Here is a 24,938-nt window from a genome sequence, read left to right as displayed (position 1 = left end):
TAAAAACTAGAAAACATAATGAAAATTAATTTAAATAATTAACTTAATATAACTTAGCATATCTAAAATTAACTAAAACTAATATAAAATAATTTATAGCATTTCGCTATCATCAATTGTTGAAGTTTTATGTTTTCAAAAGCGTTGAAGAGGATTTTGGTACAATTAAACCTTTTGATCTTAAGAGTTCTAAAATATCATTACTACAACGCCTGTTAATCCTGTGTTTTTTAAATATAACAGCTAATTTCACAAGTGTTTTTAGTTTTTTTATTTTCAACATCCTTTGTTTCGTTTCTTAAACAACTTTCACTGGAATTTTTGTTTTCAATATTAATATCAATATATTTTCCAGGAACTAAGTCAATATTTCATTTGTTTTGATTTAATTTCTTTTTTTTAATATTTCATAGTTTAATGATTTTGTTTCTTTATTCATTTTGATTTTTTTAATATTTATTTCACAAATGTTTATTTACTACACTTCAAAATTATTGCGTCACTTCATTTATAAAACATAGCGTCATCTGAGGCAAAATTCAAATACGTTGCTATGAACACTAAAAATGAGAGAGAAAACAAGGAAAGAGTATTTACATTCATGTTTTGAGCAATTGTTTTGCAAATTTGCTTGAACATGCGGACGCGGTATCAAAGACCGTCTTGAAGACAATGTCTTCGAAGACCACTTTTTCTACTGGGAACCTAAAATACAACGACACTATCATAACAACAATATAGTGGGATAGGAACATGTGAATACAACAAAAAAGCTTTAGTGAACAAATTTAAAGCAGCAGAAGAATAATAATATGAAAGGCATTAAAATTCTACTTTTACCAAATTGTAACCCCTTTTTCATGTTAAACATTTAAAATATATTAGACATTAATATGGAGAAAATTGAATGTTAATATGTAGACAAAATTTTGTTTTATAGTTTCGTGTAGAATTTAAAATATATTTCAGCAAATTTTCACAAATGCTCAACTTATGCAGCAGCATTCTTTCTCCTCTTTATTTGTTAAATATTCTGTTTTATGTCAACAAACAATATTTTAGCATTTGTTTATTTTGAAATGGGGATCATCATCGCCATCTTTAGAGTAGAGTTAGGGAAGTTTTTGCACCAAACATTGACATTAGGTAGACTGACGCATGCGTTAAAGCAAGGAAAACAAAAATTAAATAAAATGGTTGTTGAGTTGAGCACAACCATTTATTTCATAGTATACACATTTTTATTTCCTCACACTTCGTTGTACATACACTAATCTCCCCCTTTTCATAAATTAAGGGTAAGTAGCAAAGCAATGTAAGCTCTGACTTAGCAACAAAAAGGATCATTTTGCGATATATGCGCATGTTTGGTAACAAAAAAAAAAATATATATATGTATATATAAATGTAAAAAGGGATCCTTTCGTTTATTTTGAAAAAGTACAGTACCAACAAAATTTTCTAAAAACGAAAATTTTTTGCAAATTTCCTGAGACTCAATTTAATACTTTAAAGTTTTAGTGTAGCTTATTTTTCGCTCAATAATTAGTTTAATATTTTCATACATTTTAATTTTTTAATATACTATATTTAATATTACATTTCTTACTAATAAACATTTTTTATATTAAAGTACTAACCAAATATCAGTAAGAATATATAATTAAGAAAATACAGAAATTTTGTAAATAAAAGTTTAGAATTAATTATTGAAATAATTAGAGATTACAGACTTTCTTGTAACTTTGATTTTTAAAATAAATTTATTTACATAAATACTTATTCAACAAATTATTATTAAGTAATTGGACTTATTAATGTGTCGAAAAAAAAATGTAGAAACTGGTACGTGACAAAATAAAACCCTCTCAATAATAATGGCGGACGGATCTTCCTTTATTTGTTCTTAAGATTTTCAAAACTTGTTTTTCGAGGAAAATATTTTTTTTCAGTAATTACCTACTACTCACACCGTTCAAGGGAAGAGTGGTGAACAACAACAAGTAAAAACAGGTTTTTAATTTTGCAAAGAAAAATCAACTAACATGGGTTTTTGTAGAGAAACTCCAAAAATATACATGTTACAAAAATATTTAAGAATTCCCCTCCTACTGTTTTGCATACGTAGGAGGGAGCAGCAGCAGCAGAGGGGGAGTAAATAAAAAAAAGTACCCAAAAATATTTTTAATAAAATCTTAAAACGATATATGCTAGCCAGAGCATTGCTGTGCTATTGCTACTGCTGCTGCTGCATACTCTATAAATGATGAAAGAACTTCACAACAATTCAGTCAGATTTGTTTTTGTGCTTATATAAAAGTGAAAACAACCGTAATACATATATAAACATATTTTAACGGGCATAAAAATGTTTGTACAACGTATCCAATCCACACTAACACACAGAGGCTGGCTATCTTGTACATGTGGCTGACTGCCTGTCGTGCTCATAAAATTGTGAATATTACGACGCAAAATTTACAATGAAATTTAAAGTTACTTTTCTAAAACTTAATTTATCAAAGTCTTTAGTCTTTAGTCTTTATCTTTATTATGATAGAAGGGGTGAGAAGTAATATGTAAAGCAATTGATATATCAACGAAATAAAAATTTTTTCTTTTTATTAACTAATTTTTTAATTGCTAATTGAAAAAAGAAAACCCTTAAAGGTGAGGTTATCTCAATAAATTTATATTTTAACGACCTTGTAGTAACAAACTACATTATTCTTAGTAAATGTCTGTCGCTGACCAGATACACGTTTCTTCATTGAATAACACCAATAGCAAGAGAATTTTTCATATAATGAATTAATGAAATAATTTAAAAGGGATTCACCTTGACATTTAGTTTTACGGAATTTACTGAATAAGTCATCATACAGAAGTGCATATAAATTGTTATCAGTCCATTCTTAATTCCAAATGCACTATACTGAACCACCTGTTTCAAAACAATTTAAGGTGACCCGCCCGCCCCTCTAACAAGAAGATTGTTAAATAAGTAGAATTATTATTTATACCTAAAAATATTAAACTAAGCAGCAACATTTATATATATCTATTATATGAACAAAATGAATTTTTGTTACTAACTTCATATAGTGCAAAAATCTGACATTGTAATATATAATACAATGTAAAGCAGCAAAACGATGTTGATTTATTAACATTGTTTTTGCACTGGGGAAAAGCAAAGACAAAAATTAAAAAAGATTTTATTAAAAAATAATAAAAATATAAAACTATAAAATAAAAGATTATTAGAAAATTCCAATAATTAGTTCTAAAACGATTTTAAAAAACTATTTAAAATTATGTAAATAATAAACACATTATTAAGAGAATGTTTTTATTTAATTTGTATGTTTCGTATTTTTTTTCATAGTAATGAAAAATTTTTATTGTGATCAGAATAAAAAAAACACTAAACAAAATAGATAATAAAAAAAATAATTACTAAAGCTTTTACGCACGTGTGCAAATGTAAACAAAAGAAACTTTTAATAGAAGTTAGGATGTTAATGATTGGGTTTAATTAAACTAAAAACTTTTTTTAAGTGTAATATGCTCTTTAAACATTCTGCACATATTTAAGTATTTTGAGAAATGTGACAACATTGCATTTATGATGAAATTCATCAAATTATGTTTGTGTATGTTTATGAGAGAACAAATAGTAGAATGAATAAAAATTAAGCAAGAAAATATATTTTCTACAGTATAAGATAAATGCATACATACAAACACACATATATATGATACATATGCATACAGAGAAAAATCACGGAAAAGTAAATAAAGTTTCGGAAAGTAAATTTATAGAAGACAAAAAAAAAATCTTAAATTATGTTTAAATGCCCTGCAATGTTTGAATGTATTTGTTACACAAGCAAAATACACTTACAACACTTAGCACATCGCAAATTGAGAGGGAAACACATACCAAAAAACCATATGCTCAAAATCGCATATAAAGTTTCGTACAAAAACATCAAGAAACCGAAACTGGAGAAGAAAGTATGTCGCAGAGCAATAAAAATAAAACAACAAAAAAAAAAGACCATAATAATAGTGCCAGCAAAGATCTTTGGTATTTGAGAAATTTTTTTTTATCTAACCACTAAGTTATACATCAACCCCTAAAACTTTTCCACTTACGAATAATTAAGTATCTCATTAAATGGCGAATATAAAAACATGCAAAAACATATATATACGTCGCAAATATTTAAGTTTATACTAAGAGAAACCGTTTAAATCTATACAATTTAATACACTGAAAACATAATTACACTAATAATATATGTACTAATTTGGACTTGATGTCACTCATATTTGGAAAATGTTTTTCCTCTTTTTCCCCAAGTCGAAAACTGTACGTATTTTACATACACATACGCACACTAAAACATCACGAAAATATGAAGAAAAAACGACTTCGGACGAAAGTTAGACTTCGTTTATATTCGTCACCAACGTCGTTGTTCCACCGCCGTCTTATTGATCGTTGAAAAAAGAAAACTGTTCAAATTTCACACTTTTTCAAAATTAATAAAAATAAAAAAACAAAAAAGTAAAAAAAAAATACTTTGCAGGAAAAATCAAAATGGCCGCAACACTTTATGTCGAAAAATATTCAATTTAAATCATTTTTAAAGAAAATTAACATTATTTCTGTTAAGAATTTTATAAATTTAATCAAAAATTTATTTTCTATTATGGAAAGTTAGGCAGAAACTGACGCTAATAAAACATGCCCAAAAGTACTTATGTAACACAACTATTGATTGAAATTTATTTCACTAATACGAATTAATCATTTTAAATAAGGGAAATCCACTATTAAAGTTAAATTAATTATTAAAATTTTCCATTAAAAGTAAAATTTTTGTTCATTCTTAGCTAAATATGCTTTATGTTAAAAAAACGTATACACACCACTTTTCGGAAAATTACTCCATTTTGAATTGATCCCCAGTAAATGTATTCAGTGTTTTTTTTTTATTTTTTGCTTTTAATCAATTTCCAAAGATATTAACGTACACGAAACTTAAACATTAAACCAATATCACATTTTAAAGCAAAGCAATCATTATGTTTAATTATACAATTTATCAACTTTGAATTAAAAAAAAAAAAATTTTTTTTTGCACAAAAACCCAACAACACGGAGCAATAACTCCCGACGCTATCGATGATGTTGCACGACGTTGCTTAACTGAAGAAAACTTTCGACGAATAGAGCTTCTACTTCTATTTGGAAGCGATTTCATTTCGTGTTCGAAAATATGTCCGAATTTATTGGAGTGTATGTATATGTTTAGCATTGCATTGAAGTTTGAGCAATATAGATATGGGTTAAACATATGAGAGAAAAGGAAAGAATATACACATATAAAAGGACAGATTGAGAGCATGAGAAAATACATAAAAAAGTAACAAAACGAGAGAAAAATTATGTAGGTATAATTAAATTTACCGTTGCTGCTTTTTTGTTTTGTTTGAGATTGTGTGTGTTTCTCTGCTTTGTATAATTTCAAGGTAAACTATGCAGTAGCAGCGTCGGCACGAATTTTACCGTTTACTGCAAAGATGTGCAATTTAGAAGTTTCAAGTAGGGCTGGCTGCCTGCAATCAGGTTATTGCATGATTTTATTACGAATATAAGTATTTTGAAGTAATAGAAATTAAATTTGCTGAGCATATGAAAAGTAAAGATTTTCATTTTAACACAATTTAATTTGATTAGAAAATACTAACGAAACATTTATTTATAACTGAACTAATACAAAAACAAACCTTGAGTTAAATTTTTTTTTATCGCTTTAAAGGTTTCCACAATTCCAAGAAAACTTATCAATGATTTATAACAAATACTTTGCAAATTTGGACTCAATAAATTGTTAGTTTATTGTTATTGAATATGTTAGAATTTATAGTTTTACCATTTACGCGTTCAATATATTTTTATCACAAAAAAAAAAAATTAAAAGAAAATTTTACAAACACTCAACTCTAACTACCTACCTACGTATTCAAGGAAATTCTATAGTTGGTACGTATTTCTGCGAATGCATGGAATATCCAAAACAAAAACCAAACACGCTTGCCAATCAAAACCAGATTTTTTGTGTTTCAGTAAAAGCAGATATCAAATCACAAATTTTAACATTTTTGTCTCACTTTTTGTTTATGCACAAAATTCTTAAGATTTTTTTATTTTTCTGTTTAATTAACTTGATTTTTTATAAATTTCACAAAACTTTGTGGATGTTTTCTTATATCTACTATTTGAATAATAAGTTGCACTTGTTTATATTTAATTCAATAACAAATATTACTACTATACATACATTTAAAAAAAAAACTAACAAACAATTATTTACTTGCTGTCCGTGTGACCGACACGTTTTCCTGAGAGTTTCTTTGTTACTGAAAGAAGCAAACTCAACGAAATGAAATGAAATGAAATGTGCATAAAGTAAACGGATGAACGAGGTATGCAATTCGTGTGGGTTGAGATCGTGTTATTTATGTAGATAATTTTGTTTTGAAAAGAGAGAATGAAAAAGCAATTGAAGTTATGCGCTATGTTTGTGCCAAAGCAAGTGAATTTCATTTGCAGAAGAAAGCTAGCAATATTATTGAGAGAGTGATAAGCATTAAAACGAAATTCGCTTCTCCACCTTACACAAAAATTATTTAATATATTTTTAATGAATGTTTATACATTTATATATACATATAAAGATGTTGGAAAATTTGTTTTCTGAATCGTTTTTAGCTGAAGTTATGATATTGATTTTAGAGCTTAGTATGGGGATCTAATTTCTTTAAAGTAAAAAAATAATGATGATAATAATGATTTTAGGAAATTCATCAGCTATTAAATAAATTATGCACTTATATGACATTAGATAAAATTAACAAAAAACTATTAACTCCACACTACAAATTATAATATATGTATATACTTATGTGTTTTCAAGCACATAAAATTTAAGAATAAATTTATAATGTGGAAAATTAAAGTTACATATTACATTAAATTAAATTAAATTATTTAGAAGTTATTACGATTGTATAATATTGATTTACCTACAACAATTAAACAATTTTTCCTTTACAGTTCATACAAAATATTTATTTTATTAAAACGATATACATAGTAAATGTACATTTCAAAGTTATTCATTGATCGCAATGAATACGAGTCCCAAAAAGTATATAAAAGTAAGTAATAAAACAACCCCAACAAATTAGGGTAGAGCATTTTGTTTGAAACTTAAACATATGCTCGTATACACAGCATTTTCGACATATGAGCACAAAAAGTTGGATTATGCGCACAGACTATAATGAAAAGTGCAATCATGTGGATCCAAAACCCTACGAAACAATATCGCTCCGAAAACCACACACTAAAATGGCGATATAAACTAAAACATAAGTGCGTACGTGCTTGTGTTCTCTGTAAAAAAAGTATGTAAAAATAGCTGCTTTGTAAAATAAAATAAAATAAAAAATAAATAAATACTGAGGGGCTGCTTTTATGATTGATGATAGGGAGGAATGGGAACGTTGGTAACGTCTGTATGTATGTGATCATCATCACATGTACAGGCGACTTTACTTCCCGTTTAGTTTTTATTGAGTTTTCCTGCCTGGCTTACAAAAATATAACATCTGCTTTCTTTTGTGTGGCGTTGTTATTGTTTAGGGCTTTAAATCGTCGCCAGCTTCGTACACCAACACCAACAACAAGAACATTAGCCATTATAAACAATGCAAAAGTTTTATATGTATTTGTGTGTATGTGTGTACTGCACTGAAAAAAATTTTGATCGTGCAAATTTTTACTTTGTCAGAAGCATAGAAAGGGGGACGAAAATTATTACTGAATTTTTCTTGAATATGGAGATTGTGTTTTTATATACATAAAAAAACCAAAGATTCTGATCTTGTCAAGTACTCATTGAAAATAACTGTGAAAACTGCTGTTTTTCTAACATATTTTGTTTTGCTAAAATTTGTTAAAGAGGTTTTTTGGAGAAGTAGTGAACTACAAGAACAAAAATTATTTTTTTATTATTTTAATTAATTGAATTTTTGGCTAAGCATACAGCTGATTCTAGTATTGCCTAATACCCATCATCAGTGGTCTTGGAAATAATTCTTGCATTTAATTATTCGTAAACAATTTTTATCAGACTGTAAGTACTAGGGATTGAACTCGTCCCCAGCCAAATTTGAAGCTCAGAGTTAGCGCTTCTTAACCAACTGACCCAAAGCCGTACTTCATTTTCATGTTTCGCACATTTTAATGGAATTTTGTTAATTTGCTGTAAAAGTTTTATTAACAAATTCACTTGCTGTGTTTATATTAGAACGAAATTATAAACCAGCTGTAGAATAATTGAATTAATTAATTACATTTTTATTTTTAATTGTTAAATTTCCATACTATTCTCTAAATAATAGTGAGGCATTAGTTATTTATTTTTGTAATTTGAATATATTTGCAAATAAATTCATTTCATATTATTTTAAATATTGTAGAAATTCTAAATTATTATGTTGAGCCTTTTCCCAGTTGATGCATCTGGGCACTTTTACTCTTTGATAGCTAGGAGGTTTCTACAAAGTCCCACCCATCTCACTGACTAATTTGTGTATTCCTCATAAGCTTCGTGATTATTCAATGAATGATCTAAGATCTGCGTACCGCCCCCGCGGTTAGTGATTAATCTGAGATTAGATAGTGCCAGTCGGTTTTCGCATATAACTTCAGGATTTTGTCCACTTCGTTTGGATCTATACTAACTTTATCTGCTAACTTCATTACTAGTGATTCTAGGTTTATTTACTTAGAATACATGCATAAACTAAATCAATTGAAAGTAATAATAACAATTATGAAAGATGCTTTAAAACGACCAACCAAAATATTTTACAAATAGCGCAAATGGAAAATCTTAATCTCAGTGTAATTTCGACGCTTGCAATAATTTCCACTTTTGATTTTATTAATTTTCTTCTGCTTCGACTAAATTTCGTTTACTTAAATTCATTTCGAAAACATGTTCTTGACAATATTATGAGCAAGCATTCCACAGCAACTCGGCAACATTGCAATGTATGATAAAAACAAAAATTAAAAAAAAAACAGCAACGCTACTTAGCATTGTCTTTTCACTCCGCTAGCAGCATATACATACGTTTATTGCACAGCCACATTAAAATTTCGAAAATAACAACAGGCAGACACACATTTACATATTTTTAAGCTTATTTGGGACTGACGCCAACGTCATATCATCTTTGGCATGACTGACGAAGTTCTCTTTTCTTCAATTTTTATTTTGTTTTTGTTTTTCTTTTGGTTAAAGAAAACAAAGAAAATTCTACTTTTTGCAGTTGTTAGTTGTTGTACTTTATTACTTTTTGTTTGTATGCATTTCTGCCTGCTTCTTCTTAATGTTATATTTGTTATATTTTCCTGAGTTCGTTTTACTTTACTAAGTGGAAGGCGCATATTTACCTCTGCGCTCGGCTCGATTTATGTTAAAATTTAGTAAATCTCTGCATTTGTATGTGTGTGTGTGTATGTTTAAAACATTTAACTGATATAAAGTTGCTAAAATTTGGTTACGGTTATTATAGCACCACAAGCAACAAAAAATTAATTTAATTTTAGCACCTCGTCGTAAATGCTGATTTATAAATTTTGAAGTATTTTTAGCAACGCTACTACATTGTCATAGATAATTCATTTTCATAAAAATTCTATTATAGCAGTTGTTGTAGTAACATAATCTTTACTAATTTTAATTTCGAATGATTTTAATTTTTTTTATTTTTTTTTTAATTAACCAAATCAATAATCATAATTTTTATTATTCCATCATTTATTGTTAATGTATAAATTACTGAAAATTTTTTTTTTTAAATAAAATTTAGGTGCTTAAAATAAAAAGGAAAAATGAAACAAATTAAATAAAATTCAATTTGTATGAATTAAACAAGTAAACAAGACTTCCTTCACGTAGGCAACCTGCGGTATCTCGAATGCATTTTATGTGCATTTTTCGTCATTTGGGGAGTTTAGGTATATTTGTTATTTCTTAGTATTTTTGATCCTTCGCTACTTAGAGGATTCATTATACCGAATATTCATTACATCGGAAGTTCACTGTGTATACCTAAAATTAAGATCAGTACCTAAAAACACAGAAAAGGGAAGGGAAAAGAAAAAACGCGAAAAAGAATAAAAGAAAAGTGTAAAAAATAAAAGAAAAAATGAGAAAAAGAATATAGGAAGAAAGGCGAAACAGAATATAAGAATATAATGTATGTAGAAAAACAAAAAGATAAAAGAAAAATCGAGAAAAAGATAAAAGAAATGTATAAAAAAAAATAAAAGAAAAAATGGAGAACAACAGTAATAGGAAGAAATGCGAAAGAGAATATAATAATATATAAAATGAAAAAAATAATTAATGAAGAAATTTAAAAAAAAAATAAAGTAAAATAAAAATTCAAATAAAAAAAAAAATAAAATAAAAAATCAAATATAAAAAAAATAAAATAAGAATTCAAAAAAAAAAATTATAAAATTTTCAAAAAAAATAAAATTCAAAAAGTAAAAATAAAATAGAAATTCAAAAAAAAAAATCACAAAAATAAAAATAAAATAAGAATTCAAAAAGAAAAATAAATTAAATAAGAGTCTATTACTTTGCGTTAGGGAAACAAGCATATTTTTTGGAAAAATGTGTCCCAAATCCTCAGGGCCATGTTATACGCACATATGACAATGTCCATGTCAGTTCTACGTTGTTTTTGGTCATGAACAAAAGGCAAGTTATATTACAATTATCAATTTCTATTTGTGCCTTAATGTAGAGGGTAAGGTAATATTTTTTGTATAGATGTGCTTACATATCAATACAAAAATATACATATTTACTTCTAATAGGTACAAATATCAACACATTACTGAGTAACCCTGTTTTTACCAACGTGATGACCCACACAAAGCTTCGTCAGCGGGACTAAATTTAAATTTAAATACTCTAATACTCAATCTTTTTTCAAATTTGACATGGCCATGATTCTCTGTATAACATATCCTGTATTTATTGTAGTTATTACATATTGGTTTTCCTGACTATGAACTACATAATCGTTGTAGCTTTTAAACATCAAGGAAAAAACTAGATCTTCAAAAAAGCTATTTTTGATATATTAAACATTTCTGACTTAAGATACTTTTATTCTCTATAAATAGATCTACTTCATATAGTAAAGTACTTTTATTCTATACTTTTATTCTCTTATACAATAGATCTACTTCATATAGTAAAGTAAGTATGGTAAATTTGAAGAGTAAATTTAACGAGTGTTTATGTAAATCATTTTACAGCCTATTAAAAACCACCAAAAATTAATCATTTTGATTAATCAAGCATAAAAAATTTAAATATATAAAATTTTAACTAATGTTAATGTAAATTAAACTCTTGGTATAAAAAAGTACCTATGAAAAAATTTATTAATTTATGGGCCGGCGTCTTTCTGCTACAATACCACAATACCATTTCCAGTGAGAAAAGCAATATTCTCTTTCTCAATTCAAGTTTATTTTTATTTAAACAGCAATAAAATGGATATGATATATATAATATATTTCTAAAAGAAAGAAGTTTTACAACTAATATAATCGACTATCTAATTTATCAACATTTACAATTAACTCAGCTCTCTAGTCCTAGGTTCGCGAAAAAAGTTTTTAAATAAAGATCATTAATTTCAGCATCATAATTTAAAATTTGGAGTAAAATATGAGGCCTCTTATGGTGTAATTGTATTGATTATTGACAAAATCACAGGAGTTTAATTGTAGGCTGTCTAAATGCATTCTTGGAAATTAGAATGTTAATGTTTTTTTACAATTAAAGCATTTTAACATTATATCGATATATGTAGATTATGAGATCTCAACTTCAAAAGATCCCAATGTGACAACCACGTGTGCAAGTATTGATAAACATTAAAAAACAAATTTTCTGAAGTTGAGTTGGTTTTATATTATTAGTTTTTTAATTTTTAACGATTTTTATATAATTTAATTTTATTATATGTAATTATTAACTCTGAAATTGTAGTAAGTTTTGCTTTTTCCCTTTCTGTTTTTTCGTATCGCTATTCGGTAATAGACTTGCGGTAGTTTAAACATTTAATTGTTATGTTACAATTATCATTAATAGAAACTTACTAATTGCCAAGTGTGTAAACATTGTCTAAAAAACTATGACGGTAATATTAATTCATCATTAGATATTATATATTTGGCTTATCATCTTGAGAGCAAATTAGATAACTAAGATGATTCTAAATGTAAATTAACAGAATAGCGATATATTATATAATTGGCTCAAAATCTTAGAAGCAATGTGAATAACTAAGATAATGTTCGCAGAAAAATTTGTCAAAGATATAAACCAATTAACATAATTTGATATCATTATATTAATTTATGCATAGATTTGAGTCTAAATCTTGAGAGTAGATAACCAAATAATTTTTAGATGCACCAAAAAAGACGTAGTTATTAAATATTATATTTACACATAAGCTTTGAGCATTTCAAGATTTATTTTTTTTTTTATTTTTTTTTATGTTTTTTTTCAGACTTTTTTTTGTACTTTTTTTTTGGCATTTGTTCGTAGAGTTTGTGTCTAATACTGGATTCACACACGAGAGTTTTGTTTGTAATTTCAGCTGTCATGTTTGTAATTTTAGCTGTCAATTGTTGTTGTTTTCAATGCAAATGAAAATTTTTGACAGCTAAAATTACAAACAAAACTCTCGTGTGAATCCAGTATAATTTTTTTTCAAGAAATAACTCCATTAATAACTTTTCTTCTTTCTAATCACAACAGTGCTTGATTATTCACTTTTTAAAGTATTCATGTCAAATATTTCATTACTTCCCTCTCTATATTCGGTATTTAAATAGCCCAAAAGAGGGCTTGTCTTTTTAATTCGGAATATTTATTTAACTGAATGGAATTGTCCCATAAAAACTGTAAGATCTGCTTAGCCAATTCATTCTTCGTGCTTTATTGCAAAAATACAATAGGCATCCAACAATCCATATTACTCCTGAAATTCAAAATCTAACCTCAAAATTATGTTTTAAATTTATTTAATCAAAAATTTTGCTATTTAGACGGCTTATGAGTCAAATAAAAATATTTTGCAAATAAATCATGGTTTTTGTAATAGTTTTTAAACCTAAAATAAAAAAAAACAAAACTGAAATCTTTTCTTTAAATTTAATTTTGCATCTGCAAGTATTTGATTTCTCCAGCATTTAATAAAAATAAAATTATGTTCAACATTAAGATGACATGACACGATAACCACGAATAAGACATAGAGATACCATTAATAGTGCTGCCAACTCCCAATATTGATAATGCCCAACAATTTTAATGGCCTCTTATTGCCTTCGTCGTATGTCAGTTTTGGAAGAGCCAATCCCTTTCACTTGCAATTTAATTCGTTTGTTTTACGTACATTCGTACATACATACATACATATATGTATATCAGCCTGTTTGCCTGCCTGCCAGTTGTACTTTACTTACAAATTATTGAACAAAAAAATAAATGATTTTTTTCACATCCACACCAAAGTAACATACAAACATATATACGTATGTGGTTACATATTAATCATTTTTCACTGACCTCATAAAACTAAAAATAAAGAAAAACTAGAAAAAGAAATTTGAATGCGGATTTGCATGATATGTACCGACCGCGTACCACTGGTACATATCCAGCTTATCATTTGACAACATTTTGTAAAATAACAAACGTTCAAAATATATTGTACATTAAAATATTTGTATGTACGCCACATACATATATACATATGTATGTACGTACGTACATATAATGCTAAAAGGTTGTAGTAAAGTAAAAATTTATGCTTTTGCTAGACGGTACCGAAATATTTTGCGCCATCAATCATTAACAACAGCTCACAACCCACAACTCACAGCTCGTAACTTCAGCAATACAAAATAAGAAAAGAAGGAAAAAAAATCAAAAATCAAAAATATAAAAAACAAAAGCAGTAAAAAGCCAAGTAGTATAAACGACGAAGAAAAATTCTCCAAACTGAGAAAGCTTTTAAGTTGCTTTTAGACTGACATGAACAACAACAACAATAATAACATTTGTTTTTGGGAACGTATGAAGAAAACTTGAATTAAATTTTGATTTTGGTTTTGTTTTTGTGTTTTCGTCAAGTCTTGTCGTGTTGTTGTTATTATTATTGTTATTGTTTTTGCTATACTTTTTCTTTGCTGATGCCGGGTGCGGTTCGGTTTGTATTGCTTTTCACTTAACAAATCAAAAATAAATATAACCAAATTTTATCCATTTTACAATTAAAACAACAATTGGCGGGTGCGGGATGGAATTTACATTCGTTAATAAAGAACTAGTTTTTTTTTATTGTTTTATATACGTAACATTTTTTTTTAGGGGTAACATGCGCAAAATACAAATTTTAAGCGGGAGTGTATGATAGATGAGAAGGGATACGACGCGTGGTGTTGTGTTAGCTAGCCGAGATCAAACAGATGAACGCCATTTCATTGTTGCGCTTGCGCTTCTTATACGAGTTTTGTAAGTTTTCTTTTCAGCATTTAAATAAATTTGAGATAATATATAAATAATACATATATAAGATAGGAGAGAGGTAAATATACAATCAAATTTTGTTTATATTTAGAAGATATTAAATTCGGGAACAAACGATTTAGAAGGTCATCTCACAAATGCTCTGCGGTTTATGTTAATGTTGTTGTTGATTCGCGCAAATATGTTAAATTTATATATACATACGTAGCTGTGAAGCTATGTATGTGTGCATGTATGTATGTATGTATGAACGAATATCCAAATAAACAGGTAATTATTTTTTTATTTAATCTAAATCAAGTCTTACAATTATAAGAGAAAAAACTTCATATAAATTGTGTACAAAAACAAAAAATCGTTAGAAAGTTTTCAAAATATTTTTGTGGGATGATTTGAATTTTTTTTTTGTTATTTTTTTATTTACAAAATTTTGTAGTACCAAAAATTTTTTTTTCGAAAAAATATTCAATACACAATACGGTAATATGAGTATCTCCTCCTCACGTTGAAGGAACTTGGGGATACTTTTATGCATAAAAATTTAATTTAAAAAACAATTACTACTCAATAACTGCCACCCACCACAAAGCATTAGAATACAAAAATAAGTTGGAACAACAAAAAAAAAAGTCAAAAGACCTGCTAAAAGTTAGCTCTTTAAGCCATGCGCCCTACCAATAACACATGTTATGCTTCGATGACAAGCATTCATATGTCTTCATTAACTCCCCTATACAACCGTGGCTTTCATGACGTTGGTCGCAGGATCTACAACTAGATACACCTAAACTTTAAGAAATACTAAGCCCTTTGATCTCAACAGTTTCCCGTGTCAGCAGTGGAAATCATCTCCATTCATTACTAAAAGGTATAGGAACTGAATATGGTTCATTAAACCCGCACACGTATTACTTAATGTCTATAAAGTACAATTTAGCAATAGTAGCAAATAGTTAAGATTTAAAAAAAAAGTAAGTAAAAGGTGGTTTTAGTGAGTTAAACTCTAGAAAAACCAAGTGCCACTGAAAAGCACTAAAATAAGCACAAAAATAAAATAGTGAAATTAAAAAATTTTGAAAACCTACAAGAAATGTACAAGTCAGCTGCATCAACTTAGCCGTAACTAGCTCAGCGCACTACAGTATCGTTGCTGACAGGTCACTATTGTGGCTCCGTGAATAAGAAGGAAACTGTACTCCACATGTGTCAGATTCCATCATTAACAAGGAGAACATTCAAAATCTTTTGGGCACCTTTTCTTACCGACCTGACACAGCTGGTATCCAGTAAAATTAGAGGCTTGGTCGCCATTCCAGCCTAACCTAAACTACTGCAGACATTTAATTATTATCCTTGATAAATCACGAGTTAGTGTCTAAAGCATTTTTCCTCAATAAGTGTATGTGTTTACTTTAGTGCTTCACTGTAACAGGTGTTGTATTGATTTAAGATTATGAGTTATTCAGATGATTTAATAGAAGTATAGTTTGAAGTCTAACACATCTTTTTGTATGACAGGAAGATATATATTACATATAACATAGACACATATATTGCACATTTTTTGTGAAATTATTTTATTTGCTTTTTCTTTTGGTGCTACTATCTGGCACATATTAGTTTTATTAATTTTTTATTCGCTCTTTTTTTGTATTTTAATAATTTTGCTAATATTTGGAGATAATAAAGAAATTGCATTTAAATATTACAATTTCTTTAGTAGCTTTTTTATTGTATTGAAACAGTAGCTTATATATCATATCATATAAATCACATAACTAAGAACAATATCATGTTTAAACTTAAAACATTTTTAAATGATTAATAAAAGACAAAAACACAAAAGACAAACAGTTTCTTTGATAATCTTTTAAGTATTAAAAGATAATCTTTTAATACTTAAAAGATTATCAAAGGTTGCCTATGATGTGCATAATTCAGAAAGGAAATCGAACTGTTCTATGAAAGAAAACTTATATAGCAATGTATAATCAAGTCAACTTATGACATAAATCTTTTCTGTTTCAATTTTTAAAAAACTATATCTATACAACGATTTATCCAGGTTCGATTAGATTTAAGCCCAAGAATAATTTGTTGTTCGCTAAAGTTCGTACAAAAGTTGTAGAGTTCAACACTAAGTGTGGAAAGGAAGTTTCGATTTTGTCCAAATTTTTTGACATACTAGTCTAATTAACATATATTTTAGTAGACTACATATATATGTATCAAAATTAGATTAAGAAGAAAAAATGGAATACATGCACATAGATTTAAGATATAAAAAACATTTAATAAAATTATTTATAAAAATTTATTATTGAATAAAAAACACAACACTAATCAAACAAAGGATCTACCCTAAACATTGATTTCCGCTTGTATCATAATTGAGAACTGACATCATTTAAAACAAAATTGAAGCCCACAAACCATTGAGGGTAATATAACCTGGCAACGTTTAAATGTCTATCAACCAACATATACTCAAAGCGAACCTAATACATACAAATGCATCCATGGTTCGAACACACGCAATCCTAAAACAATGTAACAACACAGCGTGAAAGTCCCATGCTACCCCATCTGTCCAATATACATTCAAACACAAAGCATGATCCCCTGACTACACTTAGGGTTTATGTACTTTTATGTTTGTAAGCATGGATGTTGTCATTTCAACCCTAATTGGGGTTGTGTGACTAAGCAATCGTTGTATAGCAGTCGTGTAGAAAATTATGTATTACTACGTAGTCTTATTAAAGAAAACGAAGAATTTATAAAACATCGGGGAGAACATCGATATAAAACGAATATCCAAAAACGACAAAAAAAAAAAATAAAAACAAAAAGAAAATAAACTAAATATCCATCCACCACCCTATAGTTTTGTGTTCGTTATGTGAGTAAGGTGGTATTGTTAGGGCTCACTCTCTGAATAGGGTGGCGTACTGAACTAACAAAAGACTGGAAGCCTAAACAAACCAAATAGCCGCCTTTGTGTGCGGAATACTTGATCCAAAACTGTTCACAGCGATGTTCGTATATGAAAATTCAAACACATCCATAGTAAGTGAATTCGAACTTCGAAAATAATATTAAATTAAAATTCATGTGAGAGTACAGAAAAAAAGGGTGAGCGAGCATAAAAAAGTTTACGTGGATGTGAAGGGTGGTAATTACTTAAGGAGTAATTTTAATATTTTCAATAAGAATTTTTCGAAAATTATTGCAATATTATGATATTTTAAACACTTCAAAGGAAACACATATTGACCATTTTGATGTATATTAGTATATAAAAGTATATATTGTATTATATAAACTATATTCCAAAAATATGATTTGAAGTTATTAACATTATAGATATTGATATTTAGCTACTTAAATGACTGTAGGCGAAATAGCTTCTTTTTGAATAGAATGCAAATATGCTTAACAGATTAAAACCATTGAGACAAAATACAATTGCACTGGACAGTAGCAGTTTAAGGTCGGCAATAACGATCAGAATTAGTTTTACAATAAATTTTATTTCTTTGGTAGCAAAAGTTTATATATTTATTTCTTTTTATTTTAAAATTTAGCATCTCCAATATAAAACAACTTATTGTAGATGATATTCTTTCAATATGAGAGCCAATCCACATGAAAAATTATTAAAATAACCAAATTTGTCATATAAGAAAATGAATTGTAAATACTTAAATGGAAATATTTGGAATTAGGGTTTAGAGAGAGATCACTATCTGCAAACCAATATTGTATATTGTACTGAAGTTTCGAAAGAAAAATACTCGGGAAAATATTTGGCCCGGTGTGCATAGAAGACGGCACATATCGTATACGGTATAACGACGAATTGAATGTCTTGAACGAAGGCCGAATTATAACACGATACATAAAAGCCTAAAGATTGAGCTGATATGGACACGTCCTACGAATGAGTTACGAACGAATGACTAAGAAAATTTTCGAGACAAAGCCAGAGGGGAGTAGAAAAAGAGGATGACCGCGACGAAGATGGTTAGAAGATGTAGAAGACAACATACGAAATGCAGAGAAGAATGGAGGCGTATTGTAGAAGAGACAATGGTCCATCCTAGCCTGTGATGCCAAAATGATGATGACTGAATAGTTTGATAAAAAAATGTTTCTATGTATCTATTTTGGCATTCTTAAATTAATAAATACTAACCAAAAATTAATTTTAAGCCATTTATATGGTTTAAGATAAATTTTATATAATTTTATTGCACAAAAGAAAATTGAAAAGAAAATGAGGAAATTTATATAATCGTTAATTTGTTTTTGTGTTCTTTAATACTATATTATTGTATGTTAGATATTTTAAATCGTCTACTCATAACCAAATATCGTAATGATTAGTATTTGAAATTTTGCATTAATGGAGAAAGCTAGTTGGGACTCAAGTTATTGTGTGCATTTAGGCAAACAAACAGATGGGTATCCAAGGGTTAACACAGCAGTTCCCCCACACAATTACGGATATAGCAAGCCACTTCTGTGCATCTCTGACTTTAAAGGTCTTGCAGTAAATCCAACCAGTTGCCCTGCCATCAAATAATAGAATTGAATTCAAATATTTTTCCAAACCAATTTCTATAGTTATATTAATCAGTCTGATGACTGAGGTTTTCTCAACTCGTTCTTAAGACGTGGGATTAGTGCGTTCAAATCACACTTTGTGGTTTTCCATGCTTTACAACTACCGTAAGCCCAAAAAAAAATTCATAATCACCACACAGCATTAATAGTTAACTGATAAAGAAGTTGTCATTCAACGTAGAAAAAATTCTTGTATAACTCAAATACACGTCATGCTAATACAAAACATCTACTATAGTCGTGGTGCTCTGTCTATTTACTTAGTTGGCCATTACAGACGTGAGTCGTTCTTGGCCGCGTTTTTAGTATCTTGTGCATCCCCTTTGTTTTTATTATACAGATCTTTTATACAATAAGTTCCAAACACGACGCATAACTTCATACATTCATAAGGAGTGTTTCGTTGCACACATTAGCTTACTACGCAAGAGGATTATAGCTATCTGAACAAGGCCACGTGGGGGCATTGTGTGAACTAGAAGAGAATATTAACTAGGATCGTGCGGACATTTACCAAGTTTAATGTAGTCAAATACTTCACCTTGTATGCTCGCTCCTTTCTTGTTAAGTTCAAAGCTCTGTTTAATTCTATTCCATTTTCACGCTATTTGAATACTAATTCCGGAAACATTTTGAACTATGTATATATCATCATCATCATCAGCGTTACAGCTCGGAAAATGCTTTAGCTATATCAATTAGCTTTCTCCATTCTGCTTTGCACTTTGTTTTATACCTCCAATTTTGTATACACATTTTTCTGATGTCGTCGATCACGTTGTCAAGCCAAGCTATCATCCGGCATTCTCATGACGTGTCCAATCTATTTCAAGCGCTGTGACTTTGCGTACTTTACAGTATCTTCACCGTTACTAAATTGTAACAGCTCTGCGTTCATGCGCCGACAAAATTTTTTATGGTTCAGTCGGATGGGACCATATATCTTTCATAGGTCCTACCTTTCGAAAGCTTTAATTTGGTTTTCAGCTGCTGTCGTCAAAGTCAAAGTTTCAGCCCCATAACATAATAACTGGGTATTTATATAGTCGATAGTTTGTTTGTTAAGACGTGTAAAATATAATCTTCGAATTATTGTAATTAAATTTTAAAACAATCTATAATTTCAAAATGTTGCAATTAATTTTTTTTTTTCTGAAGTAATTAGTAAATGTGATTCTCTATGCAGAAGATTGACGTGAGTTTTTGAAAGCACATAGAGACCTGGTAAGCGGATTACACGAATTCATGCGAATTATGTCATTAATTCAAAATGGCGCCGAGCAATATTCTTTTTTCTGTGCGGTGCAATCTTTTTAAAGTATTTTTTGCGTCTACACACAAACATTAATAACACTTCTCAGTGTAGTTGTTCATTACGTACAAATGAGTGTCTAAAAAGTTGTTAGATTACTGCTAAAACAACATTAAATTAATTATTTTTTTATATATAAAACTTAAATAAAAAAAATTTGAAATTTGAATTTCGGTAAATGGCTTAAGTGCATTTACATAGTAGTAGAGTTTTTAGAGAGTCTTTCGGGTCGGGTAGAGGCAGACATAGACATGCCCGAGAAGTTTGTGTTAATTTGTGTGATTATGTCATAAAAGTATAAAGTTCCACTTCAACTCCCCGCAAGCTTACGTGCGTAGTATTATTATTAACAAAATATGGGCCACAGCACAGCGCAGCGCAGCACAGCAGAGTTCTTTTGAAAAATCTATGACGCAAATGCGAAAGTCAAAATGGAACAGTGCACCTTGCGTTGCATAAGCCACAAATGCATTTGTGTGTTTGCGTGTTTGTATGCACTTCACTCAATGTCGGGGATTTACTTGGGTTTGTGTGTAAGCAACAAGTTTGGAAAAAGCTTGGTGAAATAAAATAATTTCGCATGGAAAGAAAATCGCTGTTAACATTAACCATTTGCATTTAGTTATAATTACAATAAGTACATATATCTACATACTTACATACTTACATACTTACATATACATACATATGAATTGAATGTCATATATTGAGTTTAAATTCTTAGATTACAACATAACAGCAGTTAGTTATTATTAGAAAAATTCGTACACACACTTACAGCAGAGGAAAGGTGTGTGTAATCTATTCAATTATTGTAGCAGCGTAGGCATATCAAACGAAGCCAAAAACAACACAACAATAAGGGCACACTGCATTTAGATGTTCGATGTTCTCGGCCATGAGTAGCGCAACTAAATGAAAACATTTTACTAACATGCAGAGAGCGCACACAAGCGCCCTCTGTGTTAAAAAAAACAAAAAAAAATTGCCACTCTAAACGCAAGAAGCTTTGAAGGGCACATTTTTGTACGATATTCAATTGTTTGTTGCAATGAGGTTAAAATAACTCATGCATGTGTATACAAACATGTATGTGCATGGCTATGTGTATGCGTGAGTTCGTGTGTAGCTTTGTTGCCACCCTTATTCTCAAACACTTTTAGTTCAACTTCCAGCTTCATTTTTGTTAGTTGCTTTTCCATTATGTATACATACACTTTTTGAGTATATGCTTATATATCAGTTTTTGTGCTTGGGAGATCTTTATTATTATTTTCCCCCCATTCAAAACCCTACAAATATGTAAGAGAGCTAACAACTAACAACTGCTTGTTGGCTTAGGAAGTGGAAGTACATGAGAAATGAAATGACATGCGCACTCCACGAAGAAAAAATTTTAGTTGTGTGGTTTCATTCGATCGATTTTTCACCGTAAAATTTCCTGGCGACATACAAAAATTTAATGAAGAGTTAAGTTTTTGATCAATAAAATAAATTTACCTTTAACGTAAATAATTATAATTAATTTTAATTACCTCGAATTTTTGGCAATATTCATTTAACCATTACTTTAGAAATTCACTAATAACGACTAAAAGAGATTTCAGCGAACATCGGTAAGCGGGATAATAGTAAACTTATAGATAACTGCATCCAAGTATGATACACAATAGAAACAAAATATGATATAATATCAGTATTTTAAATATACTCGATATTCAAGCTTAACCGAATTGTACAACTTAATCGCGATCCTGAAAACTGGCTTAAATTACCATTACTTTAGAAATTTGCTAATAACAAACTTAAAAATAGATTTAAGGGAGTATCGATTAATGCAATAATGGTAGATAAATTTATAACTGGATCCCAGTATAATATTAAAAAAAATTTAGTTTATATATATTCAATATTCGGCCTTATTCGCATGGCACAACTTAATCGCGATCCTGAAAACTATATGAAATTTAAATTTACACTACATGCAAGAAAAGAATTCATTGAAACAGAAAATTAATTTTTTTACCTCAAACTTATTTTCGGAATTTTTTGCTTATTAAATTTGCAAAAATGTCGTGTGAATGCATTATGTTGGGTAAGTATAAAATAGAAAAGTAGAATAGACTGGATACCAGCTCCCAACGTAGCGGAGCGCTACGACCATGTTGGGTAAGTATACTCAAACAACAAATAATAGAGATATATAATATTGCTCGTCCAAAAGAAAAGAAAATATAGAAATCAGTCATTTATACTCTATAAACTATGTGGTCCTGACGATCAATTCAAATAGTTTTACTGTATTAGTTAAACTCAGTTGAGTTCTAACTGATAATCAATAATTGTATCTTATTATTTGTTTGATGGAAATAAATTAATCATAAAAAGATGAAAAATGAGAAAAGAAACGTATTGTTCTTTTAATTATTCTTTTATTATTCTTTTAAACTAATAAGTTTTAATAAAGCGAAATATTTACTTTCTCCTATTGGGAACTACCAATTTCTTATAAATTTCTTATAATTTCTTATACTCAAAAAGAATGTATGGATGACAGAAACAAGAAAAGATTTTGTTGTGGAAATAGTGAACTAAGAAAATATAAGTAAATGAGTTAAAGTCAAGGCCATAAAATATATATCGAGATTCTGTTCCGGTTTTTGCTTCGGCAAAAAATCGGTTCTTTCAGTTTTGGGTTAAATTTCAAGAGAATATTTATTACGTATTTCCGTGATAACTGAGTTCACGTTATTTACATTTTTAAAAAAGCATAGTTTACGAGTAAATTTAATATAACAAAAAACTTTTGTCTTCACATATAAAAAAATTATTCTAGTTTTAAGTTCTTAAGCTCATATTCAATAAAGTTTTAACAACTGGAGATATATATACTTGAATAAGTAGGCACCAGACAGTATGATGTTGAACCGAAATAAGCCAATTTAGTTTGTTTTGGTTTGGTTTTTAATTTACAGTACATGTAGTTCCAGTTTTTAGCTCTCGTTACACATAGTTAATGAAAATAGCATGTTTAAACAAACAGCGCTCATTAGTTATGAAGAGTAATTAAAGTATCTCTCAAATGATCCATTCAAATTTCTTGACATTCTGATTATTAGTTTACAGGCTACGGTGGTTTCGCGACCGCAGTTTGATCATTTTTAAAACAATGGATAAAAATTTTGTATTTTCATTGAATATAACTTTACGTTGAAGAGAAATACTGTTAAAGTTGAACAGCGGCTTTATAATTATAGTTCATAGACAATCGTAGAATAACCGATAATAATAAACACTTTGATTGCACTTTTTTCCGAAAAACATGAAAACAGTCCAGGAAATTTAGTTTTAATAGACTGTAAACTAAAGTTGCATGAGATAGTTAGGTTAGGTTGCTAACCTATTACATAGCTAACACCTTAAAGATGTTCGAATTTTACACGAAAATTGTCTGCTTTAATCACACCGGCCCAAAAATTAATTACGATTCAAATTGGTTTCGCACCCAACGCACTGTTCAGATCTGACTTAAGCGATTACTGAATTTAGCAGATGGTATAGGGAAAGGAATTTGGTCAAAATAAAGAACTGATTTGGGGAAACTAAAAAGGCATTGAAAAATTAAAATTTTGTTCAAATCAAAGTATCACTCTTTCAAGAAGCGAATAGTCATAAATAAAATTGTATTTCCAAAAAAATATTTGTTGCTCTTAGCTACACCGGAATGGATATGTAAACTGTTTAGGATAATAAAGAAAATCACCAAGAGGTGAGGTGCCTGTGAGGTCGCTAGAACCTTATAGCCTAGGTTGGACAAAAATAAAACGAAAAGCCTCTTAGGCTTCAACAAAGCTGCAGTTCGTGTGCTTACTGGAGTACTAAAGGGGCACTGTGCAATTGCGCCTATGCGCCAACAGTGGCGAGTTCCAACAAGTGGATTATGCAGGAATTGCCAAGATGAAGAGGAGATAAAATCTATCAACCAGTTCCTGTGACTCTGTCCAGGACTTCACACAAGGCGACTTCAATATCTTGGGGATCGCTTTTTCACTGGTTTGGAAGAGTAAACTTATGGGATCTCCTTAAATTCATCTGGAAAACCAAATGGCTTAACAAGAATAATAACGGTTTGTAATTCGCCTCTCACAAATATAAAGTAAAATTTTGAGAGCATCACAATGGGTAATATATGCCTCCGAGTGGAAGAGCTGCCAACTGTCAGCACGCGCTTTCTAAACCTAACCGAGCTACACCGGAGACTTATCCAGTGATGT

At 29.0% G+C, this 24,938-nt stretch overlaps 1 protein-coding gene across 2 annotated transcripts in view; it reads right to left on the bottom strand.

The window, feature by feature from the left end:
* Positions 1-24,938, bottom strand: part of LOC119685895 (longitudinals lacking protein, isoforms A/B/D/L-like) — a 96,885-nt gene that overhangs the window by 59,026 nt on the left and 12,921 nt on the right. Inside the window, exon 1 of one of the 2 annotated variants that reach the window (XM_038100302.1) lies at positions 4,942-5,218. The exons of the other annotated variant lie outside the window; for it this stretch is intronic. The gene's annotated coding sequence lies outside the window, so the exon portion shown is untranslated. Of the gene's footprint in view, positions 1-4,941; positions 5,219-24,938 lie in introns of those variants that run through there. 2 annotated transcript variants of the gene reach the window in all.

The sequence above is a fragment of the Teleopsis dalmanni genome, chromosome 2, assembly GCF_002237135.1.
Source record: "Teleopsis dalmanni isolate 2A chromosome 2, ASM223713v2, whole genome shotgun sequence".
Classification (NCBI taxonomy): Eukaryota; Metazoa; Arthropoda; class Insecta; order Diptera; family Diopsidae; genus Teleopsis; species Teleopsis dalmanni.
The sequence above is the reverse complement of the archived record's forward strand: the minus strand, read 5'-3'. Positions and strand labels throughout refer to the sequence as shown.